This window comes from Bos taurus, chromosome 2 (genome assembly GCF_002263795.3).
Source record: "Bos taurus isolate L1 Dominette 01449 registration number 42190680 breed Hereford chromosome 2, ARS-UCD2.0, whole genome shotgun sequence".
In the NCBI taxonomy this organism is placed as follows: domain Eukaryota; kingdom Metazoa; phylum Chordata; class Mammalia; order Artiodactyla; family Bovidae; genus Bos; species Bos taurus.
Genome location: NC_037329.1, coordinates 23994905 through 24015149, shown reverse-complemented (window position 1 = coordinate 24015149; position 20245 = coordinate 23994905). Strand labels below are relative to the sequence as shown.

The 20245-nt window shown below is 39.5% G+C and overlaps 1 non-coding gene across 1 annotated transcript; it reads right to left on the bottom strand.

Moving 5' to 3' along the window:
• Window positions 1–3643: 3643 nt before the first annotated feature.
• On the bottom strand, window positions 3644–3716 carry TRNAG-UCC (transfer RNA glycine (anticodon UCC)). Its single transcript has one exon. It is a non-coding gene; the product is annotated as a tRNA-Gly (tRNA).
• Between the last annotated feature and the right edge of the window lie 16529 nt (window positions 3717–20245).

Genomic DNA, 20245 nt, shown 5'->3' with positions numbered 1-20245 from the left:
CTACAGCCCATGAAGTTGCAAAGAGTCGGACGTGACTTAGTGACAAAACAACAACAACCTGGAGTATTATTTCAATAGCAGAAGATATTTCTATTTTCCAGACTCCATGTATGAAAGGACCTTGGGGTTTGAGTTGCATAAAAATTGAATCATTTACTCTCAATAATCTGAAAAGAGAACCAATAAAATCAGAAATTTGGGATGAAAGAAAGAAAAACAAGGCCCTCAATGTTACATTTAGCAATGGTTTAGATTCATGATTAACAAGTCCATGATAGTTAAATCCTGAGTAGAAGATACTTCACACTCTGCAAATGTCTCAAATTACTAGTAAAATCTGCATATTATATGTGACTCTCTTGTTTAATGTTTTCCTCTTTCCTTTAAAAACAGCCAGAGAAAAACTACAAAATATCAAAACTCAACTAGCATGAATTAATCTACATGATTCTTTAAACATGAAATTTGTAGCCTGAAAGCCAAAAAAGAATCTCCAGGCCCAGATTGTTCCACAGGAAAATTCTATCAAATGTTTAAGAAATTAATGTATGTTTTACATAAACAAATTAATGTTTTATATACTCTTCCAGAAAATAGAAGGAAAGGGGACACTTTCCAAATCATTTTATAAAGCCAGTATTATTCTGATACCAAAACCAGACAAAAACAGTACAAAAAGCAATCTACACACCAATTTCTCTCAAGAACTTAGATGCGGAACTTCCCTGGTGGTCCAGGGGTTGAAAGCCCACCTGCCAATACAGGGGAAACAGGTTTCACCGGTCCAGGAAGATCTTGTATGGCACAGGCAGGGCAACTAAGCCCATGTGCCACAACTGCTGAAGCCCAAGCACCCCAGAGCCTGTGCTGAACAATAAAAGAAGACACCGTAATGAGAAGCCTGTGTACTCCAACTAGAGTGTAGCCCCTGCTTGCCGCAGCTGGAGGAAGCCCATGTGCAGCAATGAAGAAACAAAAAAGAATTTAGATGCAAAATCCTCGATAAAATATTAGCAAAGCAAATCCAACAATTTGTTAAAAAAAAAAAAAAAGCATATACCATTACCAAGTGGCATTTATTCCACATAGGCAAGGATAGTTCAACATTAAAAAAACAAAAATCAACATAATCCACCATATAAAAAGGCTAAAGAAGAAAAATCAATGTTAGGAAAAGCATTTGAGTAAATCCAACCTCATTCCAAATAGTCAGGGATCCATACCTTGGGAGCTGGTAGTGTTGACTCCACTCTCAGGCAACTTTTCCTGTTCTTGATATACTCCCTATCGGGCTGCATCGCGAAGGCCTGCAAGCCTTGTAGTTGCCCAGCCTCAAGACCAAAGAAAGAGCCCAGAGATGGCAACCGAGACATCAATGGTTTATTGGATAGGGGATTTCACACCCACCTCTGAAGCAAAAGGTCCTGGAGCAACATCCCACTGTAGATGGCAGACAGGACATGGCATCTTCACTAGTGGGTGTGGGGGATAAGGAAGCTATCATTTACAGGCAGAATTGATGTCAGGTTGGCTCATCAGTTACCAGGGAAATCACCAGCTAGGGCATGTCCCTAAAATCTCCTCAGATTAACAACCCTCACAACCATCCCGAGGGCAGACATATCCCTTTAATAAACTAGCAGGTGGAGTCATTCTAGAACGATCGATAGGTGGCAGAGTGGGAGGGGAAATCATGTTCACCAGGCACTGGTCAAGCAGGGAATGTACAGAGAGCAAGAGAATAGCCATTCTGAGTATTCTACCTATATAGAATACATTTCTTATGTAGTACACTACATAAGAAAAATTTATTTCATATCCATTGACTCAGATTTCAAAAGAAATACATGAATGGAAATGGTATAAATCAAACACAGATTTATCATAATTTTCCAAGTCACGTGTTAGAAATGTGATTCTTTTCACCTAGAGAAAATAGTACTTTCTGTAAATAAATAAAGTAGTTACAAAGTTCATAATTACTCCTATGGTATACACTTTACTGGACTAAGCTACTGAGCACTGTAACATTTCTGTTCCCAAGATCCACCATTGTACATTAACATTTGAATGAACACATTCATTATATAGCCAGGATAGCAATTTCCAGATCTAGTACTAATGTACTTCCTGGCTAAAGCTGAAACTCTTAAGAGCAATTAACTAATTCATGAGTTAATATTGTTTAGACATCAGCCTTTAGAACTAAATGGGATAATGTATGTAAAATGCTTAGCACATTTCCTGCCATAGAGTCAGTACTCAATAAATGATAGCCACTAATATCAGTATTATCAAGTAATGATGCCGTGGGGTTTTCTACATTGAATATTACCACTTGTAAAAAAGTTTTTTTTTTTTTTTTTAATGTAAAGCATTTTCAAGCTATGGATACATTTCTCAAATCCATGGTCTTATATGATGGAAACATCTGCTTGCTTTCAAAAGCCCAATCACTAATCTATCAATCCAAAGTCAATTAAAATAGTTACTAATAATTTTTCCCTGTAGTGGACTTCAGTCATCTACATACTATATATGCATGTCACTAAAAACAAATGCCACTATCCAGCATTTTACTTAAAGATGCGTCAGTGGGTAGTAGGGGAAGCTGACATCAAGACAGAGTTAGGAGGGCAAAAGGCTGATTGAGGGGTAGCCAGAACAAAATTTAGAGATGAACTGGGGAGGAAACAGCACTGGGGAGAGAGCCTCAGACTATGACAGCGGGACTGATGGTCTTGGCTTAGAGCATAACGGGGAGCTCAAGAGCAGAGCTTGCCCGTGAGGATCCCCACTAACGGCAGAGATGGCCAGCACTTTCACCATGCCGAACCAGAGACCGAGGTCTATCCTGGGTGAGTGGCCTTGGTTTGAAGACTGAAGCAGAGTCTGAAGGCACCCACAGACGGAGCTTGTTGACTAACTGCACTTTTTACAGCTGATGAGAGATTCTTACATAATGAGGTATGGTGAAGTCATCCTGAGTTACACACAAGTTAACTTGAATTTTATGCTAACACATTCTGTTTGCAGCCTATCAAACATACATTGTACATCTGCTTTAATTATTAAAGAAAAAGGTGACTGATCAGCAGAGAAGAATGTCCATGTTGAAGACAAAGATTAAATGCCTCCTTTCCTGGCACGCCCATGCTGATTTTCGTTCAGTGATAAAACTCCCTTTCCAGGTGTCAAGGCCACACTGACTTGCTGTGTTTGTGCTGATCGGCTTTTTGTTTTTGTTTTTGTTTTTTAACATTTAAGGAACGTACCACTGACTCCTTTGATGTTCTTTGTTCTGACAAGATATACAACTGTACTGAAAAAAACATATTTCTCCAGAGTAGTTCTTCAGGGTTATCTAAGAGGCTGTCTCCTGGGCTATATTCTCCGTGTGGTTCAAATAAAACTCTTTCTTATTTCTGTTATAGATGGTTTGTTGATTATTTCTGTCGATCCAGCTAAGTGGTTAAGTTTTTTCTCTGGAGGGAGACCTGAACAGAACATTCCCGTAACATCCTTAGGAGACATACTGGAGAAGACATGTAGAAGTAAATCTCCTATTTGACTTTTTTTTTTTGGCTGTGCCAGGTCCCAGCTGCCAAATGCAGGATATTTAGTTGTGGCATGTGGAATCTAGCTCCCTGACCAGGTATTGAACCTGGGTCCCCTGCATTGGAAGCACAGAGTCCTAGCCACTGGACCACCAAGGAAATCCCAACTTTTTAAAATTTTTGCTGTCAAATGCCTTCCTTACTTAATTGGTTTCCCTAGAGAAAGGTAGTTTTTTCATCATGCTTCGGTGGAACACCTATCAGACAGAATTATGTAATAATCGCCTGTTTCTAATTTGGAAATATTTAGGAAAAAATCATAAAAATAAAGGTAATTGATAGAATTTTGTCAATATTGTTTTCTTCTAATGACATATCTGTTCACAAGAATTAGTACACAACAGTGACAGGAATAGCTATTTACACTTTTTCTTGAACATAGAATAAAATCACATCCACAAAACTATTTACTTAGAGTATTCATTTTATGTTAGAAAAAATCCTGCTAATTTGTTTGTTGGAATTAGATCCAATATTCATGTTTTTCTGAAAAAATGTTTAATTCTGAGAACAGAAGCACAATTTGCATTGTTTAGCTACTAGAACAAAATTTAGAACTCCTCTGTTGCTATTAAAAGTAAATAATAGAACTTTCCCAAAGATAATATGCAAAAATCATCTTTAACATAATCATATAAAGACTTTTTAAAATAAAAAATCCATCATGCAAAAGAATAACCTCAGTTATCAATCAGTCATATAACATTGACTATACAATGAAAGTAAAATACAATGTCATTGAAAAAGACTCTGATGCTGGGAGGGATTGGGGGCAGGAGGAGAAGGGGATGACAGAGGATGAGATGGCTGGATGGCATCACTGACTCAATGGACGTGAGTCTGAGTGAACTCCGGGAGTTGGTGATGGACAGGGAGGCCTGGCATGCTGCAGTTCATGGGGTCGCAAAGAGTCGGACACGACCGAGCGACTGAACTAAGCTGAACTGAAGGGAGTAGGGCCCATAGTTCTTTGTGATTAAACATCATTCTTAAATTAACAAGTACATCTCCTAAGTCTTATTTTGCTGTATGAGAATTCATCCATTTAGTCAACAAACATTTATGAAGTGCTTACAACGTAAGGGCATTGTAAGTAGACAACTATGAACAGGTGCTTTACAAAAGAAAAATGCAGGTAGCCAAATCACATACAAAAAAGTGAGCAATTTCTTTAGTAAATAAAATAGAAATTAAGACCCCATTTGAAATACTGTTGATATGTGGCTCAGATGGTAAAGAATCTGCCTGCAATGCAGGAGACCCTGGTTCGATCCCTCAGTCAAGAAGATCCCCTGGAGAAGGAAATGGCAATCCACTCCAGTACTCTTTCCTGGAGAATTCCATGGACAGAGGAGCCTGGCGGGCTACAGTCCCTAGGGTCGCACAGAGCTGGGCACTACTGAGCGATTAACATTACTACTAGATTAAACACTTGTCAAAGCCAAGGATGAGAATGGAAAAACATGAATTTTCAGTGTATATTATGATGTATAGTATGTGTAAATTTATAAGTCACTTTTAAAACTAATTTGGCAATTCCTTGTAAATCTACCTAGATTCCAAAATTCCACTCCTACATATACATTCTCGAGAAATTTGCACATATTTTGGAATGTTCATAGCAGCACTTTCTGTAGCAGCAGAAACAATTGGAAATATCCCCCAAATCCAATGACAGGAAATAAATGTTGATAGTCTATTTACTCAGTGAAGTAATACGCAGCAGTGAAAATCAGTGAACTACAGCTACCCATAAGGATGAGCCTTAGAAACATAATTTTGAGTGAAAAGCAATTCCCAGGAGATTCATACTATAATGAGACCACCACTCAAAAACAAACAAGACAAAATGTGTTCCTAAGGCATGTGTAAAACTATGTGTTTTCAAAAGTGAGAGGCTGATAAATGCAAAACTCAGGCAGATGGTTACATGGGCAGGATAGCAAGGGAGGAGAATGTGGGTTAATGTCAAATTTGAAGATTTTGTGCTGGATAACAAATTCATGGAGAGGCATAATATCATGCCACATAATTTACATATGTTACATATATGTTCTTTAATAACTTACAAATATTTTAAAATTATTTGGATACTTAAAAATATTTCTTTATCAAAGTATAGTTGATTTACAAGGTTGTTTTCATTTCGGGGTGCAATAAAGGACTCAGTTATACATATAAAAATTTGGAAAAAATTTAAAGCAATGAAATAATGCTACCTCTTGGATAGCCTATTTCTATATCTAAATTGGTTTATAGCAGAACTGACAGTGAAACCCAGATTTGTCTCCCAGGCTAGTTATCTTGAAAAGCCCACTTTAAACAGATTAGAACAGAATAGTTACACTACATGTTCTCACTGAAGTGCTCTTTTTTAAATTTATTAAAATGATGATTTGTTATTATAAAAATTCAAATACTTAAGAATATTAAATGAGAATAAATTCTTCTGTGCACTTCTCAAATCACACAATTCCATTCCCCAGATATGATTGCTGTTAATACACTAATGTTTTCCATGCATATATGAACATATGTGGATTTATATATATATATATATATATATATACACCAAACACATATCCTTTTAAAAATAAAAACACAAAACCTCTTTGCCTATAAATACTCTTCAATAACTTATTCTAATTTTATTTGACAATGACATTTTTCATGTCATGATTTTACCCATAAATCACCCTGAATATTTTTAAAGATTTTATGGTTTTCCTTTGTATTGGATACATTGGTTGAATTTAAACACTGACTTGACGACAGGTATGCCCCAACCAGTAACGCTGAAGAAGCTGAAGTTGAACGGTTCTATGAAGACCTACAAGACCTTCTAGAACTAACACCCAAAAAAGATGTCCTTTTCATTATAGGGGACTGGAATGCAAAAGTAGGAAGTCAAGAAACACCTGGAGTAACAGGCAAATTTGGTCTTGGAATACGGACTGAAGCAGGGCAAAGACTTATAGAGTTTTGCCAAGAAAATGCACTGGTCATAACAAACACCCTCTTCCAACAACACAAGAGAAGACTCTATACATGGACATCACCAGATGGTCAACACCGAAATCAGACTGATTATATTCTTTGCAGCCAAAGATGGAGAAGCTCTACACAGTCAGCAAAAACAAGACCAGGAGCTGACTGTGGCTCAGACCATGAACTCCTTATTGCCAAATTCAGACTTAAATTGAAGAAAGTAGGGAAAACCACTAGACCATTCAGGTATGACCTAAATCAAATCCCTTATGATTACACAGTGGAAGTGAGAAATAGATTTAAGGGCCCAGAACTGATAGATAGAGTGCCTGATGAACTGTGGAATGAGGTTTGTGACATTGTACAGGAGACAGGGATCAAGACCATTCCCATAGAAAAGAAATGCAAAAAAGCAAAATGGCTGTCTGGGGAGGCCTTACAAATAGCTGTGAAGAGAGGAGAAGCGAAAAGCAAAGGAGAAAAGGAAAGATATAAACATCTGAATGCAGAGTTCCAAAGAACAGCAAGAAGAGATAAGAAAGTCTTCTTCAGCGATCAATGCAAAGAAATAGAGGAAAACAACAGAATGGGAAAGACTAGGGATCTCTTCAAGAAAATCAGAGATACCAAAGGAACATTTCATGCAAAGGTGAGCTCGATAAAGGACAGAAATGGTATGGACCTAACAGAAGCAGAAGATATTAAGAAGAGATGGCAAGAATACACAGAAGAACTGTACAAAAAAGATCTTCATGACCCAGAGAATCATGATGGTGTGATCACTGACCTAGAGCCAGACATCCTGGAATGTGAAGTCAAGTGGGCCTTAGAAAGCATCACTACGAACAAAGCTAGTGGAGGTGATGGAATTCCAGTTGAACTATTCCAAATCCTGAAAGATGATGCTGTGAAAGTGCTGCACTCAATATGCCAGCAAATTTGGAAAACTCAGCAGTGGCCACAGGACTGGAAAAGGTCAGTTTTCATTCCAATCCCAAAGAAAGGCAATGCCAAAGAATGCTCAAACTACCGCACAATTGCACTCATCTCACACGCTAGTAAAGTAATGCTCAAAATTCTCCAAGCCAGGCTTCAGCAATATGTGAACCATGAACTTCCTGATGTTCAAGCTGGTTTTGGAAAAGGCAGAGGAACCAGAGATCAAATTGCCAACATCCACTGGATCATAGAAAAAGCAAGAGAGTTCCAGAAAAACATCTATTTCTGCTTTATTGACTATGCCAAAGCCTTTGACTGTGTGGATCACAAGAAACTGTGGAAAATTCTGAAAGAGATGGGACTACCAGACCACCTGATCTGCTTCTTGAGAAATCTGTATGCAGGTCAGGAAGCAACAGTTAGAACTGGACATGGAACAACAGACTGGTTCCAAATAGGAAAAGGAGTACGTCAAGGCCGTATACTGTCACCCTGTTTATTTAACTTATATGCAGAGTACATCATGAGAAGCTCTGGACTGGAAGAAACACAAGCTGGAATCAAGATTGCCAGGAGAAATATCAATAACCTCAGATTTGCAGATGACACCACCCTTATGGCAGAAAGTGAAGAGGAACTCTAAAAGCCTCTTGATGAAGGTGAAAGTGGAGAGTGAAAAAGTTGGCTTAAAGCTCAACATTCAGAAAACGAAGATCATGGCATCTGGTCCCATCAGTTCATTGGCAAATAAATGGGGAAACAGTGGAAACAGTGTCAGACTTTATTTTTGGGGGCTCCAAAATCACTGCAGATGGTGACTGCAGCCATGAAATTAAAAGACGCTTACTCCTTGGAAGGAAAGTTATGATCAACCTAGATAGCATATTCAAAAGCAGAGACATTACTTTGCCAAAAAAGGTTCGTCTAGTCAAGGCTATGGTTTTTCCTGTGGTCATGTATGGATGTGAGAGTTGGACTGTGAAGAAGGCTGAGCGCCCAAGAATTGATGCTTTTGAACTGTGGTGTTGCAGAAGACTCTTGAGAGTCCCTTGGACTGCAAGGAGATCCAACCAGTCCATTCTGAAGGAGATCAGCCCTGGGATTTCTTTGGAAGGAATGATGCTAAAGCTGAAACTCCAGTACTTTGGCCATCTCATGCGAAGAGTTGACTCATTGGAAAAGACTCTGATGCTGGGAGGGATTGGGGGCAGGAGGAGAAGGGGACGACAGAGGATGAGATGGCTGGTTGGCATCACTGACTCGATGGACGTGAGTCTGAGTGAACTCCGGGAGTTGGTGATGGACAGGGAGGCCTGGCGTGCTGCGATTCATGGGGTCACAAAGAGTCGGACGTGACTGAGCGACTGATCTGATCTGATCTAAGTTATTGCCTATTAGGGCATTAAATGAAACTTTTTTATGTCAGTTTCAGCTGAGGCTTTCAAGTCTGCAAATAAAACAGAAGGTGCCAACTACCCCTACAATCTGAAGTGATCTCCTAGAACTCTTAGGTGGGACTTGCAGAGGAGATCTCTATAAACTGGTTGGGGACCTGAAGTCATCATCCATCTTAAGATATAAAATTAGTGAAGTTTATATGATTGAAAAATAAAAGCTAAAACCTTAGTAGGAGATGACATTTTGAAAAACTATGAAGCAAGGAGTTGTTTTACTTTACTGAAAAGAAGATGGCCAAAAGGTACAAACTTCCAGCTAAAAAATAAATAAGACATGAGGATGCAATGCACAGCATGGTGACCCTAGTTAATACGGGATTGCATATGTAAAAACTGCCAAGAGAATAGATCTTAAAAAGAAAAATTGATGGCCAAGCAGACACTGGTCTAATATTTGGACAATGATGGTAACAAGCTATACAGTAAAGGTTAAAACACTCCATTCCTATTTTGCTTCAGTTTCATAATCATTATCAGACAGGAGAGAGTAGAAGTAAAATTGCTTCAAGAGAACTGAAGCCAAAAATGAGCAGAGTTAAAAAAGTGTATGCACCAGGAATCTCTAAAATAATGTATCTCCAAACCTGGAAAAATTATGTTTGATGCAGAATTATGAGTTCTCAAATTACAAGCTCAGTTATGTGGATGTCTTAGATTGGGTTTCCTGGAAACAGAATGAAATGGAGAACTGAGTTAGAAATTTTACTGGGGAGAGCTCATAGGAGATAAACTGGGAAGGAAGTGAGAGAGGGAGGAATGGGCAGAGCAGGAAGCTTTCCTGCAAAGTGGTTGCATTCAGCTGACTGGTTCTCAGAAAATCCTTCTGAGAATTCTAGAATTAGGCTGGCTCTTCAGAACTGTCTCAATCTGAGGTGAGATGGTGGGGCCATTTTATTCTTGCATCAGTTAGTACTGGACAGAGGTCACTTCCTGGAGTGGGGATGAGGGGCATAGGTTCTGAAGATGGTATTCCCAGCCGCTGGAGATTTGATGAACTGACACTAGGAAGGGAATCTGGGTGAAGTAACACAGTATCTACTTGTACTCACTAATTTCTGTTTAAGCCTCTATTTTAGTATCACTTTCAACTTCTGTGCTATGCTCAGGCTCAAGGGAAATCATTGTGCCATGTCCCAAGTTGCACTGGAAAGAGCAGGGCTTTGTGAGGCTATCTTTGGTTGCCTGGATACATCATTCAGATACTTCCACCCATTCTGCTCCTTCTGGGTAGGAGAAAACTCTCACGTCTTGCATCTTTCTCAGGGGCGCCCATGTTTTCTTCTGGTCTTGGATTTCCAAACATACAGAGGGTTTCTCCTTTCTCTTTCTAATCTGAACAAACTCATGTAGCTCAACAGACCACAGGTAGAGATGAAAAGAAGCAGGGGGTGTGACAGCAAGAAAAGCAGACTCTGACTACAGATAACACAACTTTCCCCATCTAATTTTTATGACCTGAGTTCCCTCTGGGCTGAGGGTTTTTTTTTTTTTTGAATGTCTAAAAGCATAAGCTTCAGAGATTTAAAAAGCTTTTTCTTTGCTTTTCTGCTGTAACAACCTGTCCTGGAGGCAATGAATGCATTGACTAAATGAATAAAGTCAAAAAGTAAAAGAAATTCAGGAAAGAAAATCTTAGGTAACATCTCAGAATATTATCCTGCCACAATTACATCCAAGGATCCTACCAGGACCTGTGGATGAGATCAATGAAACCTTGTAATAGTCTTTGATGGTTCAGGGAGAAAGAAAAAACGACCCAATGATCAAAGTCAGAGAAGAGTCTCCCTTAAAGTAGGAAGGAAGAGGATGCTGCAAACCATAGACTGATATTAATGTTCCACATAGAGAAAATGCCAGACAAAGCTCATCTTGGTTTTTTTTTTATTCTTTGTTTTGGTCCAGTGAAGGCCTTGAAATAAGGTATCTGGACTCCAGCAAATAACTGACTTGTCTCCTGAGATATCACTGTGAATAAGATGCATAAATGGGGACCAGAAAACAAAGGGCCTGACAAATTTATAACACAATGAACAACTATCCCCAGTGAAAACGGGAACATGGCCAAAGTCAAGTAGTCAAGATACAGTTGGTTAAGGCAACTATGACACACGCAGAGAGTTGGACAGAACAGAGGACATGATGCTTGAGGAAGTGGAACCCCAGGAAGCCAGGTCATCTGGAAGTGAGAAGCGTAGTGTCTGCCACGTGGAGGCTAATTGATTATCCAGGCAAGAACACTGGAGTGGGTGGCTGTGCCCTCCTCCAGGGGCCCTTCCTGACCCAGGGATCAAAGCTGTGTTTCTTACATTTCTTGCATTGACAGGTGGGTTCTTCATCACTAGCACCACCAGGGAAGCCCCAAAAGAAAAACAATCAGGGCAGATTTCTGACGGATAGAACTCTTCTTAAAAGCAAGCAAACAACAAAAGAAACCTAGGATGTTGTGAGGTGGTATGTTTACCAGCAGCATGGTGTCACGGAGATTCATTCATTCTACTAACAGTATCGATTGCCTGCGCTCCCCGTGGAAGAAATGGATAGGACCTGATGACTTCTAAGTGCCCCCTCAGCTGTGAGCAGCTCTGATTCGACTCTCAGAAAATGTGAATGCTAAACCAAAACCATCTGGGTTTTCACTCTTTTACAAAGATGTTTTACATGATTTACAGAAAAACTAGTGATTCAGAAAGAGTTTCATAAAAGCCTGTGGATACACTCAGAGTTGATTTTATGGCTCATGACTGGCAATATTAATGGAAGCACTAATAAAAGTTATGATATGTAGTCATAAAACACCTAAGCATGAATTCATAACTCATGTTCCAACAGGGTAAGGCAGGTCATTTCTCCTTTATGATTTAATGCCAAGTAGATTTTAAACTTAGCTTTCCACAGGAGACCTATAAACCTCAGTGTAGGTTAAGATCGAAGTCCAACTATGCTATTTCAAAGATAAAAGAGTAATGAACATATGGTTATGAGAAAAATCTGACATTCTAAACTTACAAAGTGGGAACGGTTTAGTCACCCCGTTCGATAGCATAAGTGTGCGGGAGGTTGCTCATTGGGTTCTCCTAACTTTGGTAAGTTGACTTTCCTTCAGCTCTACCAAGGGTCTAGACCAAAATTTGATGAGGAATTAAAACTTATACTAGCTTTGGTTACAGCTGTTAAATTTGGAGCTCACCTCCTTACACCGGTCATCTGGTATCAGGAGCTACTGATACCAGAAACTATTTCACTCAGGAGCTACTCCTGTGACACCTGTTGGGGAGGCAAATGCTAAGATCCTGGATCTTATGACTGAGGGTCCCTGCCAGAGGGTGACTCTGGCTGGCCAGAGTTCCCTTCCACCTTGCGACTGTTAAATTTGTATGCCAACCTGACTGGGCTAAGAGATGCCCAGATCGCTGGTGAAACACTATTTCTAGGTAAGTCTGTGAGCATCTTCAGAAGAGATTAGCATTTAAATTGGGAGACTAAGTGAAGAAGACCACCCTCACCAGCACAGGTGGGCAGCTTCCGATCAGTTAGGAATGGAGTAGATCAAAGAGGCAGAGGAAGGGCAAATTAGCTCACCCTGAGCTGAGACACCCATCTTCTCCTGCCCATGGACTTTGGTGCTTCTGGTTTTCAGGCTATTCGACTCATATTGGGATTTACATCATCACCCCAATCCTCAGATCTTTGGACTCAGAGGTAATTATAATATCTGGTTTAGTTAAACACCTGAGTTAATTAAAACACCTAGTTTTCCTGGTTTGTAGATGGCAGATGATGGGACTTCTGGGCCTCCATAACACATGAGCCAGTTCCTATATGAATCACCTTTTATGTCTCTATGTATATTACTGATTCTGTTTATCTGGAGAATCCTAATACATACCAGAACAGTGACTTCCCCCATCTGACCAAACAGGTCCAGAATCCTTTTCCAGGCATTATTAAGGATGCTAAGAGGAGGGTTGGGCTTCCCTGGTGGCTCAGTGGTAAAGAATCCACTTGCCAATGCAGGAGATGGGAGTTCAATCCCTGGGTGGGGAAGATCCCCTGGAGAAGGAAATGGTAACCCACTCCAGTACTCTTGCCTGGGAAATCCTATGGACAGAGGAGCCTGCTGGGTTACAGTTCATGGGGGCACAATAGAGTCAGACATGACCTAGTGACTAAACAACAATAACAAAGAGGAGGTGTAGAGGAGGCTTATCTCCTGAGATCATACAAGCACTCAAGTCAGTTTGAGTCTGGAGATGCTGGCAACCCATCTGTGTCACCACAAGGAAAGAACCTCCTTGGGAGTAAAGCAGGGGAGAGGAATCAAGAACTGAGAAATGGAAAGAGACAGGACTGAGAAGATCCTCTGAGTCTCTGAATCCAGCTATGACTGAGTCCATCTGAGCCACTGGACTTTTCAGATTCATGAAATAATGAATCTTTACCTATTTAAAATAGCTTGAATTCAGTTCTGTCACTTTGCCACTCAAAGGGTCCAATTAGCCGTATCAGAGTTACTTTTATGTTACTGGCTTATCCCTAGTACAATTTCTGGTAATTATCTTCAAAGAGTAACTTTGAGTAAGAGAAGAGATCTTTTCATTGACAACTTAGAGAGGACTGAAGATGTAGTCACTCATTTCATTTACCTATTTTAGAAGAGAGACCCAGACACACTAGTTTAAAAAGGATTAATGGTGAGCACCAAAACTGTCCTGAGATTTGTGCTTCTCTTTCAAATTAAAATGAATTGATCATTGTAGCATATTTTCCAAAAATGGCTGCACCAATATATTGGTCCCATCTCACATGTTCTTTGTGAGCTGTGGCTAACACCCCTCCCCACAAGAGAGGGCATGTAGGTACTCTTCTTTGCGTCTAGACAGGGCTTGCGACAGCCCTGGTCAGTGGGGAATGATGAAAGTGGTGATATGTGGCTTTGTAAGCTGAGCCACAAAAATGATGCAGCTTCAGGGACTTCCTTCGTAGTCTGGTGGTTAAGATTCCACATTTCCATGCAGGGAGGCTCGGGTTTGATCCCTGGTCAGGGAACTAGATCTCTCATGCTGCAACTGAAGATCTTGCATGCTGCAAGGAAGATCCCACACACAGCAAGAAAGATCCTGCATGCTGCAACTAAGACTCAGTGCAGCCAAATTAAAAAAAAAAAAAGATCCAGCTTCTGCCTGGCGCTCTCAGGACACTTGCCTTGGAACCCAGCTTCTATGCTGTGTGGGAAGTCAAACCAGATGTGGAGGCTCAAGTAAAGAGGACTGGAAAGCCTCAGCTGAAAGCCAGCATCAACTTCCAGATGCATGAATGAGCAAGCTTTTATATGGCTCCACTCCCAAGGCCTGGACTTCCAGCTGAAGTCCCAGACACAGTCACCATGCTTCCCACTATGCCCTGTTTGAATTCATGACCAATCCCCACACCCCCAAACTACAGGAGATAATAATAGGTGATTATTTAAGCCACTAAATTTTGGAGCAATTTTTAAAATAGTAATAGATAACTAATATGGTCATCTTGGTTGAGATGATATTTTGCTGAAAGAGAAAACATAGAAGTATCTAAGCATGGAAGTTAAAAATCTATTTTCTCAGAAAACGAAAGTGAAATGGAGCAGGACTCTGTGGTATTTGCCCCTCCCCACCCCCAAAGTCCTCTGCCCGCCTTAGTCTATGGGAAAAACTTAGCCAAAGAATAAGTTTAATCAGAGAAGTGAGAACATGCAGCAACAAAGGAAAACAGTCAAAGGAGACGAAATGATAATAATATAGTCATTAAGAATAGTCAAGGACTTTTAGTTCCTTCTCAAGGGCTATAGATAATTTTCTGAGTCACATTCTATGAGCTGCCTTGTAGATACTAAAACCCCCACCAGGTGGAGAAGTTAATTACATGATGACCAGACGGTAACCATGATGTAAGTTGCCACAATTCTGAGAACTGGCCTCAAGAAATGGAAACAAACTGACTCTGGAACTGAAGACTAACTGTACTTATAACAAGATGACGCTTTTCAGACCACCAATGACCAACTTCAAGATGACTGTCTGATTTGATTGCAGTTTCTGCAGGTAGCCCTACTCTGCCTACAAAGGCTCTAAAACCTCTTGCCCACTGATTGTCAGGAGGGGAGTCAGCCTCTGGACAGGCACCCCAGGCATCCCTACTTCTTACCCCTACTCCCACTGGTTGCTGGCATCCAAAATAAATCAAACTTTCCTTCCTACCAATCTGGCCTCTTTAATGGCTTTTGAGCGGCAAGCAGCTGGACCCTGCTTTCAGTAACAAAAGTAGGGGAAGAACTATTTGGGAAGCTGAACTAGACATTGTCAGGTAGAACAGAAAACATGGTATCTCCAAGTGATTGTTCAACCTTTAAATGCTCTTCCACCTAGAAAAATGGTGAAAACAAATGTATTAGTATTCAATTGCACCTAAGGATCTGGAGCTCAGCTTGGGAAGTTGAATCAATTTTGGCTGACACTAAAGCACAGATGATGCAATGTGCTCCTCAGCCCACTTCATTCTACTTATGGGCACATAGCCAACCCTCATTTCCCAACCTCCCCTGCATCTGGGTGGAGGTAACTGAGTGATTAATTGCTCACCACTGTGGCTAAAATTCAAGTAAGCCTTGGGGTCAAGTGTTCTCTCCCCACCCCACCCCCGACAGCTAATCAATCAGCCATCTTGGGGATTTACCTTTTCCATAAATCCTTTTTCTCTATCTTTGTGCTTTTATTTGGATTCCTGACAGATTTAATCGCTCTCCACACTTACCCTGCAGGCAGAATGTTGTTTGTGAAATGTTCATCTAATCATCCCATGCTTCTGTTTGTAACTTACTCCATCCAGTTTCATCTCCTGCTAGTCCCTGCTATAGCTCCCTGTGCCTGGAATGCATTCCTTTCACATTCTTTTTTCCACAGGATAGGGTCTGGCTCATCTTCCAGGGCTCTGCTTAAGTATCCCTTTATTCAGTAAGCCTGACTTGAATCGCTAGTCTAGCCTACTCTGGTTGCCTCTGCTATGAGCTCTCACAGTGTTCTTTATCTTAGAGGAGCATTTAATGACATCTTATTTAAATTCCTTAATTGTTTGTTTCCCCTCTCTGGATTATAAATGCAATAAGGGCTCAAGGGTATTGCATTCCCAGGGCCTAAAACAACTTATGGCATGTAGTAGGAGACATATACATACATATACATATATGTATACATATACATGTCCTATAAAGTGAAAGTGAAGCCACTCAGTCGTGTCGACTCATTGCAACCCCATGGACCATAGCCTACCAGGCTCCTCCAGCCATGGGATTTTCCAGGCAAGAATACTGGAGTAGGTTGCCATTTCCTTCTCCATATATATATATATATCATATATATGTGCTTAAATGACATGAATAAATCAGCAACGACAACAAAAAAACAAGACAAAGAACAAATACAAAACCCACAAAGATCTTCCTCCCTACAAGCTGTAGTAATTGACGTCAACTAGTTAGCAAGGCTGAAGCAGGTAAAAAATTTTCCTAAAATCTCTCAAATCTCAGTCATGTACTGAATTTGCTCCAACATTTTTTTCTTTTCCTGGCTTGGGAGAAGCGAAAGAATTATTTCAGTTAAGAAACCGGTTTTTTGTTTTTTTTTTCTTTAATTCTGAATTTGATTAATTGCTCAGGCTCTCTTGTCTGAAATGGAAATACTTAAAGTTTTCAATAGCCAGATATATGCTGAATTCCAGTTTGATTTTTATTTGGAAGTAGACTGATAACTGGGGCTTCCCTGGTGGCTCAGACAGTAAAGAATCTGCCTCCAATGCAAGAGACCTGGTTCAATCCCTGGGTCAGGAAGATCCCCTGGGGAAGGCAATGGCTACCCATGCCAGTATTCTTACCTGGAAAATTCCAGAGGAAGCTGATGGGCTACAGTGCATACGGTAGCAAAGAGTCAGATACAACTGAGCGACTAACACTTTCACTTTCAGACTGATAACTGGTAATAACGGTGGTGATGAATGAAATAAATTTGTATACCTAAAATTTCTACTAGCACATGATTGCCAGTATTCAAGGGGCATGCCTATTTTGAATAAGAGGAAAATAGTGAAAGAATGTTTAGAAATCCACAAAAACATTAATTTCCATTATTTTAAAGATCCAGTTTTAAAATTGAAGTGTCACTTCTGATTTCTGAGGTCATTAATTTATCAATATTTACACAATTTAAAAAATATTAGAAAGTAAGTTTACAAAGAGATCATGATAGTGCCTTAGGAAAGGTGCAGTAAAATACGAGTGTCCAATTATTTTCTTTTGCAGCTCTGAATATTCTTTAGTTCATGAAAGATTTACAAGATCAGCTTCCATAAAAAGCAAAAGAAATTTCCACAAACCCATTCCTACAAAGTTCTAAAGGAGGAAAAGGGAAAGAAAGAGGAGATAATCTTAAAAGCTTCACAATGTGGTAGGAATCAAATCCCAGGCCTGGCCACATGATTAGGTAAATCATTTCAGGTGCAGATGATTAACGGACACATTTGAGAAGCTTGTCTGAAAGTGTCTACACCTGCACCCGGAGCAGCCTCCTGGAATACCTGTGAAGTGCCACCAGCTCTCTTCTTCTTGGCCCTTTCTTCTCTCTGTTCTTACAGACTTAATTCAATATTCAGATATTTTCTGCAATACAGGTCTCATAAAGCATTATGTTCTTTTTTTTTATTTTTTATTTATTTATTTTTTTTAGCATTATGTTCTTTAGGGAAATATTGAACTGAAACACAAATCTGTTGTGTCAAAGTAATAGCAGAAATCAGCAGAGCCCAATATAATGAGTGATAAGCATGCCTCTGTTTAATTTGCATTTCTCTAATTGTGATTTTGGATCTTTTCATATACTTGCTAGCTGTTTAGGCTTCCTGATCTATTTATGTTTCTATTGGACTGTCTTGTATTTTTCTTATTAATTTTCTAGAATTCTTTTAACACTCTAGTTCTGCACTGTCCAGTAAGGTAGACACGAGCCATGTATGACTAAATTAAAATTAATTAAAAATTTAAACTGAGTTCTCAATTATGCTAGCCCCATTTTGAGTGTTCAATAACTCGAGGTGGGTGGTGGCTACCATATTAGAGAGTATAGATACAGAATATTTTCATCATCACAGAAAGTTCTATTTGACAGCACTGTTAAATATTAATCCCTGGTCAATTTTTAACATAGTATATATGTTCTTCCAAATGGTCATCAGGTATGAATATTATCTATTGCGTCCTTCACTGAATAGAACTTAATATTCATGTAGTCACATTTATTATGACTTAACTTTGTATATGCAGGTCTCTTACCCATTTGAAAGTCATCTTTATATGTGAGTAACAAAGTTTCAACTTTATTTTTCTCTATCCAATGGACCAAATAGCATCTTTTAAATAATCCATCCCTTTCAGACTGACTTGTGGAGTTACCTCTATCAAATAAGTTCCCATATATACCTGGGTCTATTTGGAGTATTCTGTTCTGTACATTCTGTCCCATTCCATTCCATCTTAATCGTATCCTCCTCTCTTATCCTGATCCATTCCTTGGTCAATTTGTCTGACTTGTGCCAGAAATACACTGAAGATTTGTTTGGTTGTTTATCATTAGAAGAGTATGTCCTCCTTAATACAGACTCTATGTATTCAATATCCATTCTCCCTTTCTTTTTTATAAATAGAATTCCAACTTTGTTCGGGATAGCAATATTCCCAGCAAAAATTATTTGTTTTCTCAGCCTCTCTTGCAGCAAGGATTAGCCGCATGGTATAGTTACAAATAATAAGATGGAGGCAAAATTCCCTTACGAATTTACTTTTCCAAGATAAAAGGGCTACCATTTAAAAGAGAAAACCATTAATCTCTTTTCCCCTTTTTCTTTTCTAGAATGTAGATATGAGGCCTGGAGGTACAATACTCTGAGGTGATAAGGGTAGGGAGAAATGTCTACACATTACAAACAGCAGGTCAGGAAAATGTAGAGTGACTTAGGGTCATTAATAGCATTGTTCAGTTTCAGTATCAACCCTTGCTGCCTCTGGATTCGATGCATGAGTTGAATCTTCCTCTGTGTAAGCCCCTTAAGAAGGGTGTTCTGATATTTGTAAATATAGTCATGAATCTATTTCTTACTGAATCTATTTTTACTGATGGTCTTCATTTCTCCTTCTTTTCCAAATTTCACTTAGACTTTTATGTTTTCATATACATTTTAGAATACATTTTCCAAGTTCCTTAAAAAGTTCCCTTGGATTTTGATTGGAATTGCATTAAACTTATAGATTAATAGAGGGAGAAATGGAACATTTACAATTTTAAGTCATACCAACCACAAAAAATGGTGCTGCTCTCCATTTATTTAAGTCTTCTTTCATAAAAAACTTATAAAGAGTTTTCCCAGTAAAACTCCTGTGCATTCTTTGCTGGGTTAATTTATGATGAATTTCTAGAACACCTGCTTATTGAGTGTTGTCAATTTGAAGATGTACTTTGTTTGGTTTTGCTCTATATTTAAATATCTTTGCAATCTGGTTTAATTTTCTTGGGCTCCAAAATCACTGCAGATGGTGATGGCAGCCATGTAATTAAAAGACATCTACTCCTTAGAAGAAAAGCTATGACCAACCTAGACAGCATATTAAAAAGCAGAGACATTACTTTGCCAACAAAGGTCCGTCTAGTCAAAGCTATGGTTTTTCCAGTGGTCATGTATGGATGTGAGAGTTGGACTATAAAGAAAGCTGAGTGCCAAAGAATTGATGCCTTTGAACTGTGGTGTTGGAGAAAACTCTTGAGAGTCTCTTGGACTGCGAGGAGATCCAACCAGTCCATCTAAAGGAAATCAGTCCTGATTATTCATTGGAAGAACTGAAGCTGAAGCTGAAACTCCAATCCTTTGGCCACCTAATGTGAAGAACTGACTCATTTGTAAAGACCCTGGTGCTGGGAAAGATTGAAGGCAGGAGGAGAAGGGGAAGAAAGAAGATAAGATGGTTGGATGGCATCACCGACTTAATGGACATGAGTTTGAGCAAGCTCCGGGAGTTGGTGATGGACAGGGAAGCCTGGTGTGCTGCACTCCATGAGGTCACAAAGAATAGCACACGACTGAGCAACTGAACTGAACAACCAAAACTGAAAATGTTCCCATCCACCTTGTCCCTTATTGGTGCATAAAAAATTGCTACATCAGACCATAGAT